The following is a 15,440-nucleotide window of genomic DNA, read 5'->3' as shown; positions in this document are numbered from 1 at the left end:
AAATCTATTAAAACCTGTATGTATGGGAGAGTTAATAACACGGGAAGATTCCTCTACTCACAGCTGAGAACTCTGAGACACAATATAACAAAAAGGGTTTGTCTACAAAATTCAGTTTCTTCAAATTTACAATAGAGAGTTTATATGATTACACATGCATCACCACCAAGTTTTATAAAAATCTAGCCATTCACAATTTTTAGCAACAAAGCCAGCAAACAACTGCTTGCTTCCATTACACTTGTAAGAAGCAATTTGAGAAGTTACTCCCCAGGAATTAAATTTTGTGGATAAACATTTTAGCTAATTGCATTATTGTCCTCAGAACATTGAAGGCAGCACTAAGCCAAACCAAGAAATCCAATTTATTTCTTTTTTTTTTTCTTAAGCAATTAAATTCTCTTCCACTAACACATTTTAGGACTCAAGAAAAAATGCATATACTACATATTAGATGGATGGGAAAGATATAAAAGAAAGTTTTGTTTAAGTGTAAAATTTGTGTTTTAAAGAAGGGAAAATGTTGTCCCCCTTGGACAAAATATATTCTAAAGGTATATATTTCAAAGTTTATATAAAAGTGCAGTGAAGAGAGTTCATTTGAACTTTCATCAGTGCTGAGACTTCTATTTGCCAACAGAATACGGAATACTGTAGATGCTAGTTATATCCTCCCTGCAATGTTTTTTTTTTTTATCTGATTGTTTTACCCCCACCTTTGATCCATCTCTTACATTTCTAAGACATATTGCACTTTAAAACAACAGTATCACAATAATTCTTCATAATTAGGTCTCTACTAAATATTGAACAATATAAAAAAGGTCTCTTTATATATCCTTAAATTTCCTCTTAAGTATCTTTACCTAATACTCTATCACTCTGAAAAATTATCCTCCAGAACAGAGTATTCCCTATTCTCTAATGAGTACTCTGGCCCCGTCACCATTCTCTTAGAATTCCCATTCTCTTTTCTTGGTAGTAAATATGCAATCAGTTCTGCAAAGTTTTCCAAGGCCTTTTATTCAGAATTAATTACTTCCTTTTTCTCATGTTTTACTATAGTACTTAGCATATTGTAATATAGCTAATTGCGCATGTTTCTGTATCTCCAGCTAGATTTGAAATTTTTTTAGGTTAGGAGAGCATAATCACTCCAGAAGACAGCAGAGGTCTTATACACACCAGTACTAAAATAATATGTGCTAAATAAATGACTTTTAAAAAATTAAAATTAATATGTTTTAATCTTCATTCCTCTTCAAGATTTACGCCATTCCTTAGCCTTTGAAATATGTTACTTCATAAAGTAGTAGTTATTCCGCATTAAGCATATACAACCAAAACTGATATTTTTGAATTAGTCTCCCCTTCTTGTGAGTATTTAAGCTTTAAATTATTTCAGAAAATGCATATTTACTTCAAAAAAATGAGAATTTGTTATGAAGCTTATGTTTAATAATTAAGGGGAGATATGAATTAAATTTGTGTTGCCATTAGAAATTCCAGAGAAAACCACATATAACAATTCTCAATAGAATCATATAATTCTAAAAAATAGGAATATAAATTTATATTTGCTCATATTTACTTAATATAAAACAAAATCCAGAATTTTTCAAGTTATGAAAGTTTTAAAAAACAATAGGGAAGTTAATAATTCTATAATATCCAAGGTTTCTGGAATACTTAGTGCATTTGTTTTTCAAAACACCAAAACTGGGGGACCTGGATGGCTCAGGCGGTCAAGCATCTGCCTTGGGCTCAAGTCCCAGGATCAAACCCCACGTCAAGCTCCCACTCAGTGTGGAGTCCGTTTCTCCCTCTCTCTCTGCCCTTCTCCCTGTTTGTGCTCTCTCTCTCTCTAATAAATAAAATCTTTTAAAAAACTACACACATCAAAACTTTTTTTTTAAATTGCATGTACTCGTCAAAGTTTTAAAAAATGTATTTTATGTATCCATGCCTTCTGACAAAGTATATTAAACACACACACTAACTTTTTCTTCTCAATGATCCAAGATCATCACAGAATTGCAGCATCTTATTTTTTTTTAAAGCAAGAAGGTCCTTTATGGATAATCTAGTGCTGTTCTCACTAATTGGACAAATGAGAATTCTATAATCCAGAGAGATTATATGATGTTCCCTGGGTGTCATTACAAGTTAATGGCAAGTCCAGGCCTTGAGTAAAGGTAACTTGATCCAGAGTTCTTCCTAATAGGAACCACATTTGCAAAATGTGTGTAACGCAAAGGCTCTGAGATACATATAAAAACTGTGTTCTGTCATGTAACAATCCACCCTGTTATAGTTACTAAATTTTTTACTAATAATTTTAGTGGTTATGTAGTCCTCATTGTTAATACACAAAGTCAAAACTCATGGTTAGTTTTTACTGTATCTATTCTTGTATAATTTGGTAATACTACTCTGCCACAGAGCCAGCATAGTGGGAGGTGATGATCTGAAGACTCAGAGTCCCACAACTCTGCTGGCTCTTCAATGCCAGATGACCAAATTTGTTATTACTTACCACAAACTATTTTCTCATAAGGGTCTTTTCTATGTAAAAAGCACATGGGCTTTAGTTAGAAAAAAACACGTGAATTCAATACAACTGAATACAGCTGCACCCAGTGCAGAAAGGGTTAACCTTTAGTTTTGTGTGGTTAGTTGTTTTAGGGTAACTTACTAAAGAAAAAAGACATATTCTTAAAGAAAAAAAAAGTATTTATTATTTATTAAAGTTATTAATAAATTATTAAAGTTTTATTAATAAATAAATAAATATCGTTGAAGGAAAAATCTTAAAGTCAGCATTTTTCCACTTGGATGATATAATTTTTCCTACCAAAACTCAGAGAGCAATAAAACCAGGTCCTGACTAGTCAGACTAGTGTGAAAAAATAACAGCACTTGAAGAAGACAAGTTTCTGCAATACATTAATTTAAGTAATAACAGTGTCACTTGGAATATAAATAAGAGAGGATCCCTGGGTGGCTCAGCGGTTTAGCTCCCGCCTTTGACCTAGGGCATGATCCTAGAGTCCCAGTATCAAGTCCTGAGTCAGGATTGCTGCATGGAGACTGCTTCTCCCTCTGCCTGTGTCTCTGCCCACCCTCCTCTCTCTCTGTGTCTATCATGAATAAATAAATAAGATCTTTTTTAAAAAAGAATATAAATAAAAAAGAAACAAGAACAAAATCCAGTAAGACAAAATAAAACTCAGAAATATTTTAAAAATCATGTATGTGCACTTATCAGGTTGACCCAAAGGTCCAACTCTTAGATATTTACCTCAAATAAATAAAAATTTGTGTACACACCTACACACACAACATACGAATGTTTGTAGTAGCATTATTTTCATCAAAAACTAGAAACAACCTAGAAGTTCTTCAACAGGTAGATAAATGAACTGTGAGACATCCATATAATAGAATATTGCCCAGCCATAAGGAGGAAATGAATTATTGATATACTCAAAAAACAAGGATGAATCTCAAGGGCATTATGAAAAGCGATAGAAGTCAGTCTCAAAAGACTACTTACTGTAATAATTCATTTACATGACACTCTGAAAAAGCTAAAAACATAGACTCAAGTATTATGGAATAAAGAACAGATTAGCAGTTCCTAGGGGTTACAGACAGAGGCTGGAATGACTACTAAGGGACAGCACAAGAAAATTTTGAGGTTATATAACTATTTTATACCCAATTATAGTGATGAAAACACAATTCCATATAAGCCTTAAATCTCAAAGAATTGCACACAGAATACAAAACAAAACAAAAACGTATAAGCATAGATAGATGTACAAATAACAGACATGGCTGCATGTGTATATACATTTGTTAAAATTCCTCAAATATTTACAATGGTTAATTTCAAACATGTACTCAATAAAAAGTTTTTTAAATGTATATACCTAATTTAAAAAGTCATAAAAAAATAAAAAATAAAAAAAATAAATAAAAAGTCATAAACAAATCATTCTCCTGGGGGAAAAAAGTAAAAAGCCAATAATGAAATGATTTTTAGCTTTTAGCCCTGGCACAAAATCCCAATCTATAAATATTTATAACATAAAGCAGGCTCTTTCCTCTTTTCAATATAGCATCCCTGATTCATTCAGAAATGAACAATCTTTTTGGAGCCATCATAATATTTTTTCACAATCATGTATTAAAGGCACTAGTGAACAGTTTAAGACGAAGATGTGGTAAAGTACAAGGATCAGGACACAAGATTCTGTCCTGGCCACTCCTAATTCAAGGTTTATGCATAAAAAAATAAGAAATAACAGGGACGCCTGGGTAGCTCAGTGGTTGAGCATCTGCCTTCGGCTCAGGGTGTGACCCTAGAGTCCAGGGATCAAGTCCCACATCAGGTTGCCTGCAAGGGAGCCTGCTTCTCCCTCTGCCTGTGTCTCTGCCTCTCCCTCTCTGTGTTTCTCACGAATAAAGAAATAAAACCTTTTAAACTATATGAAATAATTGAATAAAAACATCACAATCCTCTTACAGATTTGACTGGACTAGTACTTTTCAAATATCACCCATATTCAAGGTTAACTAAGGAAGTAAAAGGCTGTATATACATCCATACTGTTTACTCTCAACTAGTCTTTCTGTTTTATCTTTAAAGTATTGAGTTAAAGAATATGTTCAGGCATGTTCAAGATGAAAAAAACTGAAGGAGCCCTGTTTGCATTCCAAAAATTATGGTGGTCACTACACCTTGTTTGCCACAGCAGGAAAGGCATGGTGTTTAAAACAGACAGAGACTACAAAAAAAAAAAAAAAAAAAAAGACAGGAGATGAAGAATGAACTTTGTTTACTCTGATCTCCAGCCTCTCTTAACACAAAACTTATCTATAATTATTTTGAGTGCTCAAATATTTAAAATTTTGTTTTTATTATTTTTTGCCGTAGTTTTAGGTATTTATTAGCACTGTTCTGAAGTGTAAATATTTTAGCTTTAGGTTAATGGGTCAGGTAAGGGCAGCCTGGGTGGCTCAGCGGTTTGGCACCTGCCTTCATCCCAGGGCGTGATCCTGGAGACCCGAGATCGAGTCCACGTCGGGCTCCCTGTGTGGAGCCTGCTTCTCCCTCTGCCTGTGTCTCTGCCTCTCTCTCTCTCTCTCTCTCTTCCTATGTCTCTCATGAATAAATAAATAAAATCTTAAAAAAAAATAATGGGTCAGGTAAGTGATGACATGTTACTTCATACAGAAATTGAAATTTGTAACAATAATCAAAGAAAAACGAAATTTTGATTCATAACTATTTTTCTGCCTTACATAGGTTTTAATTTCCTAAATGGCAAGTTTTTATCAGACATTTAAAATATGTTTAAAAATAATTAAAGGAAGAAGATGAAATATAAGCAATTTGACAGCTTATAAAAGTTGAAAAGAAATTTTAAGAAAATATATCAAAAGCTTCAAAAAAAATGAGTCATACCCTGGGACCTAGTAATTCTACTACTGAAAATCTATTTGAGGTAATAATAATCACCTATATATAAAATGCTGTATATAAATATATATCTCAATAGTACTTATAAGTAAAATGTAGTAAGATAACAGTGAAAAGCACCTTCTCCTTATATATTCATGTATATGTCTTTGTTTATTTAAAAGATAACTATGAGTATACACTATAATGGTAACCATAGATTCCTCTGGGTGTGGGACTATGAATAATTTAATATTCTCCCTTTGCAGCATTTTCTAAATTTTCTATAATGAGTATGCATCAATTTTACATATAAAATCTAATTAACATTTTAAACGATTAAAATTTAAATTGAGTACTTTTAATATATAAGGAGTTTCAACAAAATGTTTGGTGAACAGAGCAAAGTGCACCAAAAATACTGATCCATAGATAGTAAGTTATTGGTAATAACTTACTTAGCCTTTGTAAAACTCTATTTAAAAAGGTTTTAGTTTCATTTTTGGTGAAAAAGTAACTACTGTTGTTTTGCGTATACCCCACTTGCTGTTTACTGCTTCATGGCCCATTCTGTGGTTTAAGTAGTGGCTGACAACTTTTGCTTTGCTCAACTGACTGGCAGCTATCATTTGAATGCCAGACTTATCTTTATGCAAATTTCCAAAGGTCACCATTTATGCATGTAAATTCTGAAGGGCACTAACTCTACAGCTGACAGATTCTGACAGCCACTATATCTCCAAGAATGGAATAAGCAGGGATAACTGTCTGAATAATTAATGTGCTTTTACTCTGCCCATGGCCAGTTTTTACATCCTGTACTTTCTGACTGGTTTTGAAATTAATTAGAAAATGTAATTTCATAGCAAACCAAAACTTTTTTTTTTTTTTTTACTTCTATTAACAAATGGTTTAAAAAAAAAAGAAATGAGACAGTGACCTTTGGCTTAAGGTGTTCATTAGTAGAAATCGCTCCTATCTAGAGACCTAAATTATCATCTAGCTCTGGATGTTATTTCTGAAAAAGCATTTATTATTATTATTGTTACAACTCTACTCTGCAAACCTCAGTGAATGGCATCACCGACCATTGGGTTGCCATTTCAAACCTGAGACTCATGGCCCTGAGACTTAAACCCTCACTACTGCAATGTACTCAGTCACTAAGACCTGTCAAATTTACCTTCTAGTCTCAAACAAATTACTACCATTCAATCCCCAGAGTTGCTGCCTTAAACCAGGTCTTTGTTATACCTCACCTGAGTTATTGCAAATAGTTCCCAGATAATCCTCCTGCCTATAGCTGCAGTCACCCACATTGTCTCCCTACCTTTCTAGTATCCAAACCTAATATCCACAAACAAAGCCAGTTGTCCAATATAAAAAGACATTTAAAACTAGAAATTAAAAGGATGCTCTAAAGAGAAAATATTTAGAATATTTAACCAATGGGAAGAGACAATAAACAAAAATATGTATAATGTGTTAATAGGGGATCTGGAGAAAAATAAAGGAGAGGAATGCAGAGGGTGCTCCCAAGCAATTTCAATTTTAAATATGATGTCAAGGGAAGATTGCCATGAGGATATTTATAGCCTAGGAAATAAGCAAGAGAAGAATTGTGATTAGTTGAGGAACCAATACGCTAAGGCTCCCAAGCAGAATGGCCTAGTGTGTTCAGGAAATACAATGAAGCCAGAATAGCTACAATGCAGAGGATACTAAAAAAGGAACAGGGTTCTAAGTGCTGTACAGTGAAAATGATGTGGCAAGGAAAAGAGAAGGCTGTCATAATTCTTTAGGGAACAGGAAACCGTGATCTGGATCAAGGTAATAGCTAAGGAGATGTTCAGAAGAAGGCAGACAGTATGTGCTGATGGATGTGCAATGTGTACAAAAGAAAATTCAAGATTCACTCCAAGGATTTATGCCTAAGGAATTAGAATAATTAAGCAAAGGCTTTCAGAGAGTGATTTTTCTGAATGGCCCTTATTGTTATTTATTATTTTATTTATTTTTAATTGTTTTATTATTCGAAAACTGTGATTTGACATTTTGTGGTTAAATCCACTCAAAGAGGTGCACTTGGGTGGCTCAGTTGGTTTCTTGATTTCACCTCAGATCATGATCTCAGGGTGGTTATGACTGAGTCCCAGGTCAGTCTCTGCGCTCAGCACAGAGTCTGTTTGAGATTCTCTCCCTCATCCTCTACCCCTTCCCCAGCTTGTACGGACTCCTCTTTCTCTCTAAAATAAATAAGCAGGGCAGCCCTGGTGGCTCAGCGGTTTAGCACCGCCTTCATTTTTTTTTTTTTTTTAATTTTTATTTATTTATTTATGATAGTCACAGAGAGAGAGAGAGGCAGAGACACAGGCAGAGGGAGAAGCAGGCTCCATGCACCGGGAGCCCGATGCGGGAATCGATCCCGGGTCTCCAGGATCGCGCCCTGGGCCAAAGGCAGGCGCCAAACCACTGCGCCACCCAGGGATCCCTAGCACCGCCTTCAGCCCAGGGCCTGATCCTGTAGTCCTGGGATCAAGTCCCACGTCGGGCTCCCTGCATGGAGCCTGGTTCTCCCTCTGCCTGTGTCTCTGCCTCTTTCTGTTTTTCATGAATAAATAAATAAAATCTTAAAAAAAAAAGAAATACCAGTGTTTTAAAAAATAAATAAATAAATAAATAAAATAAAATAAAATAAAATAAAATAAAATAAGCAAAACGTCTTTAAACAATCCATTGGAAAAAAAATAAAAATAAACAATCCATTGAGAGGTCATTTACAGTGGGAAATCTATCTTCTACAGTACATTCTTCCTTAGAGGTTCAAAAAATTATAGTTTATTTTACAAGCACTTAGTGTCTGTAGGGGCTTGAATATGAATAGTTCTATTTTAAGTAATATACAGTACAAAATTTTATTGGCCTCATATTAAAAATAAGGAAATTTTTAGTACAGAGAGGTAAGTAACACCTCCAAGGTCGTATGTAGTGTCTGTCTCCAAAACGTGATCTCTTTGCTCTGCTTTCTTTCAGGATCAGTTTTGTACTCCATTACGAAAATACAATGAATCTAGAAGTTCTCAGGGCTGATATGTGGCGGGAGGTAGAAACTACAGAAGGGCATAGGAGAACTTCCAGGGATGATAGATATGTTCTCTATCTTGGTTTTAGTGGTACTTACTGAGCCTTATGTGTTTGTCAAAACAGAATTGTGCATTAAAAAGAGTGATTTTATTATACATGAATTATACAATAATCCAGATTTTAAAAAATAATGTAGCAAATATCATAAATTGACGTAAAATGATCTTAAATTGATATGGAAATATACATAAAAGAAATCTTTCATACAACATAATTTATTTGAATACTTTTTTGATAAAAGTATTATTATTTTAATGTCATCTTCCAACAGTATTTACTGAGAAGGTAATACATTTTTATGGTAGCCACATAATTTTCCATGTGTGATTTTAGCCATTTTGACCATAGCAGAAAATTCTAGGCTTTCTCCAATGATTTTATTCCTCCTCTGAAGAAAATCTCAAATAAGACTTTTAACCATGTTAAAATTCAGTGAAAATTTCTAAATGACTAGATTGAATGTGACTTTAAACACTGCTGAAAAATCTCGTTATTTGTGCTCCAAAGGTTTTTAAGTCTTATAAGCATGTTGCTGAGGTTCAAAAAATTGAACCCTTAACTTATACTAAAGACAAAATTTGTTCTTAGGACAAGTTTAATCACTTATAATATGAGACAAATCCCTATAATAGTCTTCTTAATTAGTTTTTAGCTATCCATTACCATTTTTTGTTTTTTTTTAATGTATTTATCTTTTTTTAAAAGAGAGAGAGACAGCATGCAAGTGGGGGAGGAGCAAGGGAAGAGGATTTTAAACTGACTCTGTGCTGAGCACAGAGCCGGATGTGGGGCTCAATCTCATAACCCCGAGATTGTGACCTGAGCTGAAATCGAGTTGGACGCTTAAGCAACTGAGCCACCCAGGTGCCCTGCCAGTTTTTGCTTATTGTTGTTGTTATTTATTTGGGCATGTAGTAATCAAATAATCTTCAATTCATAATTTTTTCTTAATACTTCATAAAATCAATTGTCTAAATATGAGTGGTCTAGGTAAAAATTGACATCAATTCATTTAATTCGCTTATCCAAACACATGTAATATGAGTACACTAAAATATTTTGAAAACCAATCACTGCCATCATAATCCCATGAGATACAATCTGACTTCCATTAGGATGGCTATAATTAAAATAACAATGACTTTTGGCAAGAATAGAGTGAAACTAGAATACATGTCTGGTGAGAATGTAAAATGGTGCAAGCCCTTTGGAAAACAGTTTGTTAGTTTTTCAAAAGGTAAAACATTCAGTTACCTCATGATCCCAATATATATCCCCATTATATATTTAAGACAGATGAACACATATGCCTACAGGAAAACTTGTATATGAATGTTTATAGCAGCCATTTTATTCATAACAGCCAGAAATTATTAAAAAGAACCCCAATATCCATCAACTAATAAATATAAACAAAAGGTGGTATATCCATATAACAGAATAGTATTCAGACATAAAAAGAAATTATGTCCTGATTCACAGAATAAGGGTAAAACTTGACAACATTATGTTGAGTGAAGAAGGTAGGTGCAAAAGGCCATATATGGTATGATTCCATTTTTTATGGTAAATATATAGGTGCTAAAAGTATATTAGCCAGGGAACAGGACAAAGGGACAAAGGGAGTAACTGCTCATGGGTAAAAGGTGTTTTTTAGGAGAGATAAAAATGTTTTGGATGAGACAGTGTTGATAATTACACAACTCTGTGAATATACTAAAAAATACTAAATGGTATACTTTTAAAAGAGTAAATTAATGGTATATAAATTATATCACAATTAAAAAATGACAAAACAACAGTTAATCATTTAACACTATTAAAAAAAACATATCCTCTAGAAACTTCATTCTGTTCCCTGTAATAGTCATTACAATAAATATTGTAAGGCCTTAATGCTTTCTTATATTTTATAATGAAAATGAGTATTAAGGAGAGGTTCTGAAATTTTCCTCTCACAACCCTATAAATGCACTTAAGCACTCTGGAGACATCTTGGCTGGGAAATTAGGTGCTAGTCCAGCAAACATGATTATTGCATGGGCTGCTCCAAACCTACTTTTCCAGACTCATCTCCTAACTGTTCCACCACATGAGTAATACTTGAGCAACATCAGAAATATCAATCTTTCAATGGACATTCCTTATTCCTTTAAGTACACTTTAAAAAGCTATTCTGTTAGCTTGGAATGCATGACTTCACCTTCCCTGCCTCAACAACCCCTCAATGAATTTCATAACTTCTATGACGATTTGAAGAGCTTCCAGAAAAAGTGACTTGCTCCCACTTTTGTTTCCTTAACAGTGCGTCAGTGACTCATAAAATGTATACGGTAATTTCTATAAAGTTTCATATCTTTCCCACCAGCATTTAATGTCTCCAGAACAAGCATATCTAAGTCTCACATGGTAGAATTTTTTGAAAAAGATGATTGAATCAGTGTGTTTTTGTTAGTTTAACTAATTTATATCACTAAGTACCAAAAATCCACTTTGTATTCAAGATAGTTAAACGAAGGCCTGCAAAACTTATATGTTAATGTACAGATAAGCTAGTAAGCACAAATAAAGTACTAGCTTAAAGATTCAATCATATCTACTGTGGGAAATAGAAAATAATGTTTGCCTATGTGAATGAATGTGCTGAAGAAAGCAGTGGCAAAGAAATTAAGGCATAAATATGTATTAGAAGAAATATCCTGGAAATTTTAGCGCCTACAAAGTGAGTGCAATATTTTTATAATCTTTTTATAGTCTTAAATCACTTTTTATAGTCTTAGAGTAAAAAGAAGAGAATCTTTGAAAATAGTTTTATAAAAATTTATAATACATACCATTATATGAACAACTCAAAATTAAATGAACATGACATAATGTTAAAAAGAAAATTGGTATTTCTGCTTTTAAGCTGCATAATTATAATTGTCACTCCACAGAAATCAACTTTGGTAACTTCAAGAAGAAAGGAAATTCCAATTTTAGTGCTGGTTGATTAATATAAAGGCCTACTTGCCTTCAAATGATTTGCTGAAGAAGATGTAAATCATTTATGTTATTAATATATAACATATAAATTCTTTTTAATACCATATTTTTTGTTCATCTAGCTGGAGAATAATTCCTTAAGTGGAATTTTGTATATTTTTTGAAAAACAAAATTTACCTTTCTTGTGGACAAATTTTATCTTCCAAAAATATGCAAAATCCATTTAAGGAACTCAGTGAACAATTTTCAATATGATCCTCATAAAAACATATACAAACTTGAATATAAACATTAAATACACTTTGAAATTGCAAACAATTACAAAACTGGAAAAATTAACTAATAGTTACCTTAATTTAATGCTCTTCAGTTGCTAAGAGTCCATGTTCTTTTCTCCGATTTACTGAACATTTAAACATTTCTGTAAAAAAAAAAAACAAAAAAAAAATTAGATGATGAGAAAAAATAATATTTTATTTTATGATTATATTTTTAGGACTATTAGAATATACTGTGTATTTCTTATTACTGATCAAGTGTATTTCTTCCCACAGTGCTTTGGGTATGACCATGGTATAACAAATTGATTTCAATTTACCAGTGAAACATCTTCCAACTATCTATTTTACTGTATCATTCACTGGGAATAATTAATGAGTCTGATAGATATGGGAATTTTAATATTTTCCTAATTACTAAAAGAAGATGCAAGGAGCACCTGGATGGCTCATTCGGTTAAGGGATTGACTCTTGATTTCAGCGCAGGTCAGGATCTTAGAGTCCTGGGATCCAGTCCCAGAGCACGCTCCATGCTCAGTGGGGAGTGTGCTTCAGATTGTTCCCTCGGCTCTGCCCTTCCAGCTCCTGCACTCCCTCTCTCAAATAAATAAAGAAATCTTTAAACGAAAAAAAAAGTGTTCTTTCCAAGAAACTAGAAAATTTCTTAGAACTCACAGAACTTATTTTAAAAACTTGCATCTTCTTTGATATGTATTTTTTTAAAGATTTATATACTTATTTTGGAGAGAGAGACAGCATATGCACTAGCACGAGGAGGGGCAGAGGTGAGGGAGAAAAATCTCAAGCAGACTCCCTGCTGAGACAGGAGCTGGATATGGGGCTGGTCCCAGGCTCTTATGACCTGAGCCAAAATCAAGAGTCAAACACTTAACTGACTGTGCCACCAGGCACTCCTGCAAGAGACATGTCTAATAAGTCGTGGGATGTATTTAATCACTTTTTCCATTAGAACTGCTATGGGGGGAAAAAAAATGAAAAACACCTTATTATAGATCTTGCCACTTAATCATATATACAAATACAGAGATTTGGGATTGTGATTACATTGTAACTACAATGATTTACACAAAAACAGATTTTAAAAATAATAGAAAGGAATAAGTACAGAAGTAAAAGAATACTTAATATCAACATGCCAGACATTTTACCAAAACTGGAAAAAAAAAAAAAAGGTACTGTCCTTCAAAGATTTTTCTTTAGGATTTCAACTTTTCTAATGGTTCTGCACTGGTCATATCAAGTTTTGAACTTTCTGGTGAGTCCATGTAAGTGCTTTATATGAGCATCAGCTGCAACAGTTCATTATGATACTTAATATTTATTATGCTAGTAATAGTAATACGCTATTGGTAAAATGGTAAGTAATCGTGTATGTGCCAAAACAATGACAAAATGTATTATCTATTCTATCATCTTGTCTCAAACGAATTAGATATATGCAGAAACTCATTAGCATAAAATTAAAATTAAGCTCCCCTTTATAGAAGCAATATTGATTACCATCAGATATATATGAAAACAAATTAATGTAAAAATATTCACTAATAAAGCATTATGGTTTGAGGATTTTAAAGTATATTTTTCATAGTGTGTACCCACCCATATTTGGCCAATTAGTGAGGTTTTGTATCACAAGAGCAATCCATTCCTTATTTGAAATGGCACGCTTGACTATTTGAACAGGCAACTGAGAGCAATTTCTTGGCTATACAAATAAGGTATAAACCAATTTCTTGGCTATACAAATAAGGTATTATTTCCTGATTTTTGAAGAATAAGCCTCTCCAGTCTTACAAATAGTTTACACGTCTGAACAATCACAAGTAATGGTAGCACAGGCTCACATAGAAATACCCTCACCCTTTAGATTTTGTTTCTCCCATGTAGGAAATAAATTCTGAAATCCAAACCTGACTTCTTCCACAAAGTTCTCCAGAAGAGGACCAAAACAACTCCACCACAGACAGAAAAATCCACAACATAAATTGAGGCCTCACAAAAATCAAGACCAAGAAAAAAAATGCACCATTATATGTGTCTTTGAGTTTGTTTGTGTAGCTATCTTGATAGGTCCATTTTTTCTTTGTTCAGAAGATCAGAGAATCTCCAATCTACAGTTTGGCTATTGAGTGTTTCAATGCTTCAGGCACTTAAAAATTAGTAGACAAATCAGAAAGAAGAACAAGCTGACACAGGGTCACAGCTTCCTATAGGGAGTAGACCAGGTCAGAGGTAAATCACAGAAAACGAAAAGGGGAAGTACATAGCTAAAGAGAACTGAATACCAAACAGAAGAGAGGAAAAGACATGATATCAAATGATACTGTCTTATCAGCATAAAATGTTAGCCTGAATTTCTTTTTCAATTAGTAAACTTGATCTAAACAGGATTTTTAAAAGGAGCCACTAGAATAATTATTCGAACAATTTGACTACTTCAAAGGAAAGCACTCAGAAAAGATAGAAAACTTGGTGTATTTATATTTTCAAACTTTCAGCACCATTCAAAAGTGACATAAAAAGAAACTCACTAGAGCTTATTGCAATTTACTCTACGCTTTCCAAATCAGATGGAAATTTTTGAATACTAGATTGCATTAATTAAAAATTTAAAAAATAATCCTTTAGAAAACTTGCAAAAAATCATGTATAAAAGACAGCGAAAATGGAAAATAAAATGGAAAGATTTCATTCAACAAAAAAAGGGGAATACATAATAAAAATATGTTCAAAACAAATTTTCTAATCCCAAGATAGCAAAGTTTAAAAAGTATAGCAACATCCACCATCCATTCATCAAGTATTTAAATTAAAAGATAGTTTGCAGTCTAAGATGACAGTAATGTTTTCTCTTTAAATATCAGAGAGAACTGAGATTATTTATAAATACAGTGAATTACAGAACTATTCTTAAGGTAATTTTTTTTTGTCTATGAGAGTCCTTAAATAATCATTTTTAGAACTAAAGAGTTAAATATTAGGTGCCACAAATTTATTATCTGTAAATAGAAGCATATAGCCTTCCTACCTATCATTTCCAATTATTTGGAAATTAAATAAGAAAAAAATGAGTCAGGAATGCCTGGGTGGCTCAGCAGTTGTGCGTCTGCCTTTGGCTCAGGGAATGATCCCGTGGTCCTGGGATCAAGTCACGCATCGGGCTCTCCACAGGGAGCCTGATTCTCCCTCTGCCTGTGTCTCTGCCTTTCTCTCTCTCCCTCTCTGTCTGTCTCTCATGAATAAAGAAATAAAATCTTTAAAGAAAAAAAGTATGAGTCAAAACTCAGTAAATAGACACATTAACTGAATTTATGACATTCTACTTCCACATCTTCAACTAGATCATCCGATGCTCTTTATCATGATGTTCAAATCGTTGTTCCAATGTGTCTCAGTTTCTCAATCTACCAGTTATCTCCAGATATCTTCTACTTTTCATCCCCTATCAATAACCATTATCATGTACCACTAATTATTTTCTCAGTAAACTGTTTAAATTTGTTTTTCATCTCTATTTCCAATAATTTTACCGGTTAGAAAGGT

At 33.2% G+C, this 15,440-nt stretch overlaps 1 protein-coding gene across 22 annotated transcripts in view; it reads right to left on the bottom strand.

Moving 5' to 3' along the window:
* ADGRL3 (adhesion G protein-coupled receptor L3) overlaps positions 1-15,440 on the bottom strand; it is an 856,207-nt gene that overhangs the window by 669,545 nt on the left and 171,222 nt on the right. For all 22 annotated transcript variants that reach the window (XM_072775204.1, XM_072775207.1, XM_072775212.1 and 19 more), the window contains exon 2: positions 11,948-12,018. The gene's annotated coding sequence lies outside the window, so the exon portion shown is untranslated. The remainder of the gene's footprint in view (positions 1-11,947; positions 12,019-15,440) is intronic.

This window comes from Canis lupus, chromosome 14 (genome assembly GCF_048164855.1).
Source record: "Canis lupus baileyi chromosome 14, mCanLup2.hap1, whole genome shotgun sequence".
NCBI classification, from domain to species: domain Eukaryota; kingdom Metazoa; phylum Chordata; class Mammalia; order Carnivora; family Canidae; genus Canis; species Canis lupus.
This window is presented reverse-complemented; position numbering and strand designations above follow the sequence as displayed.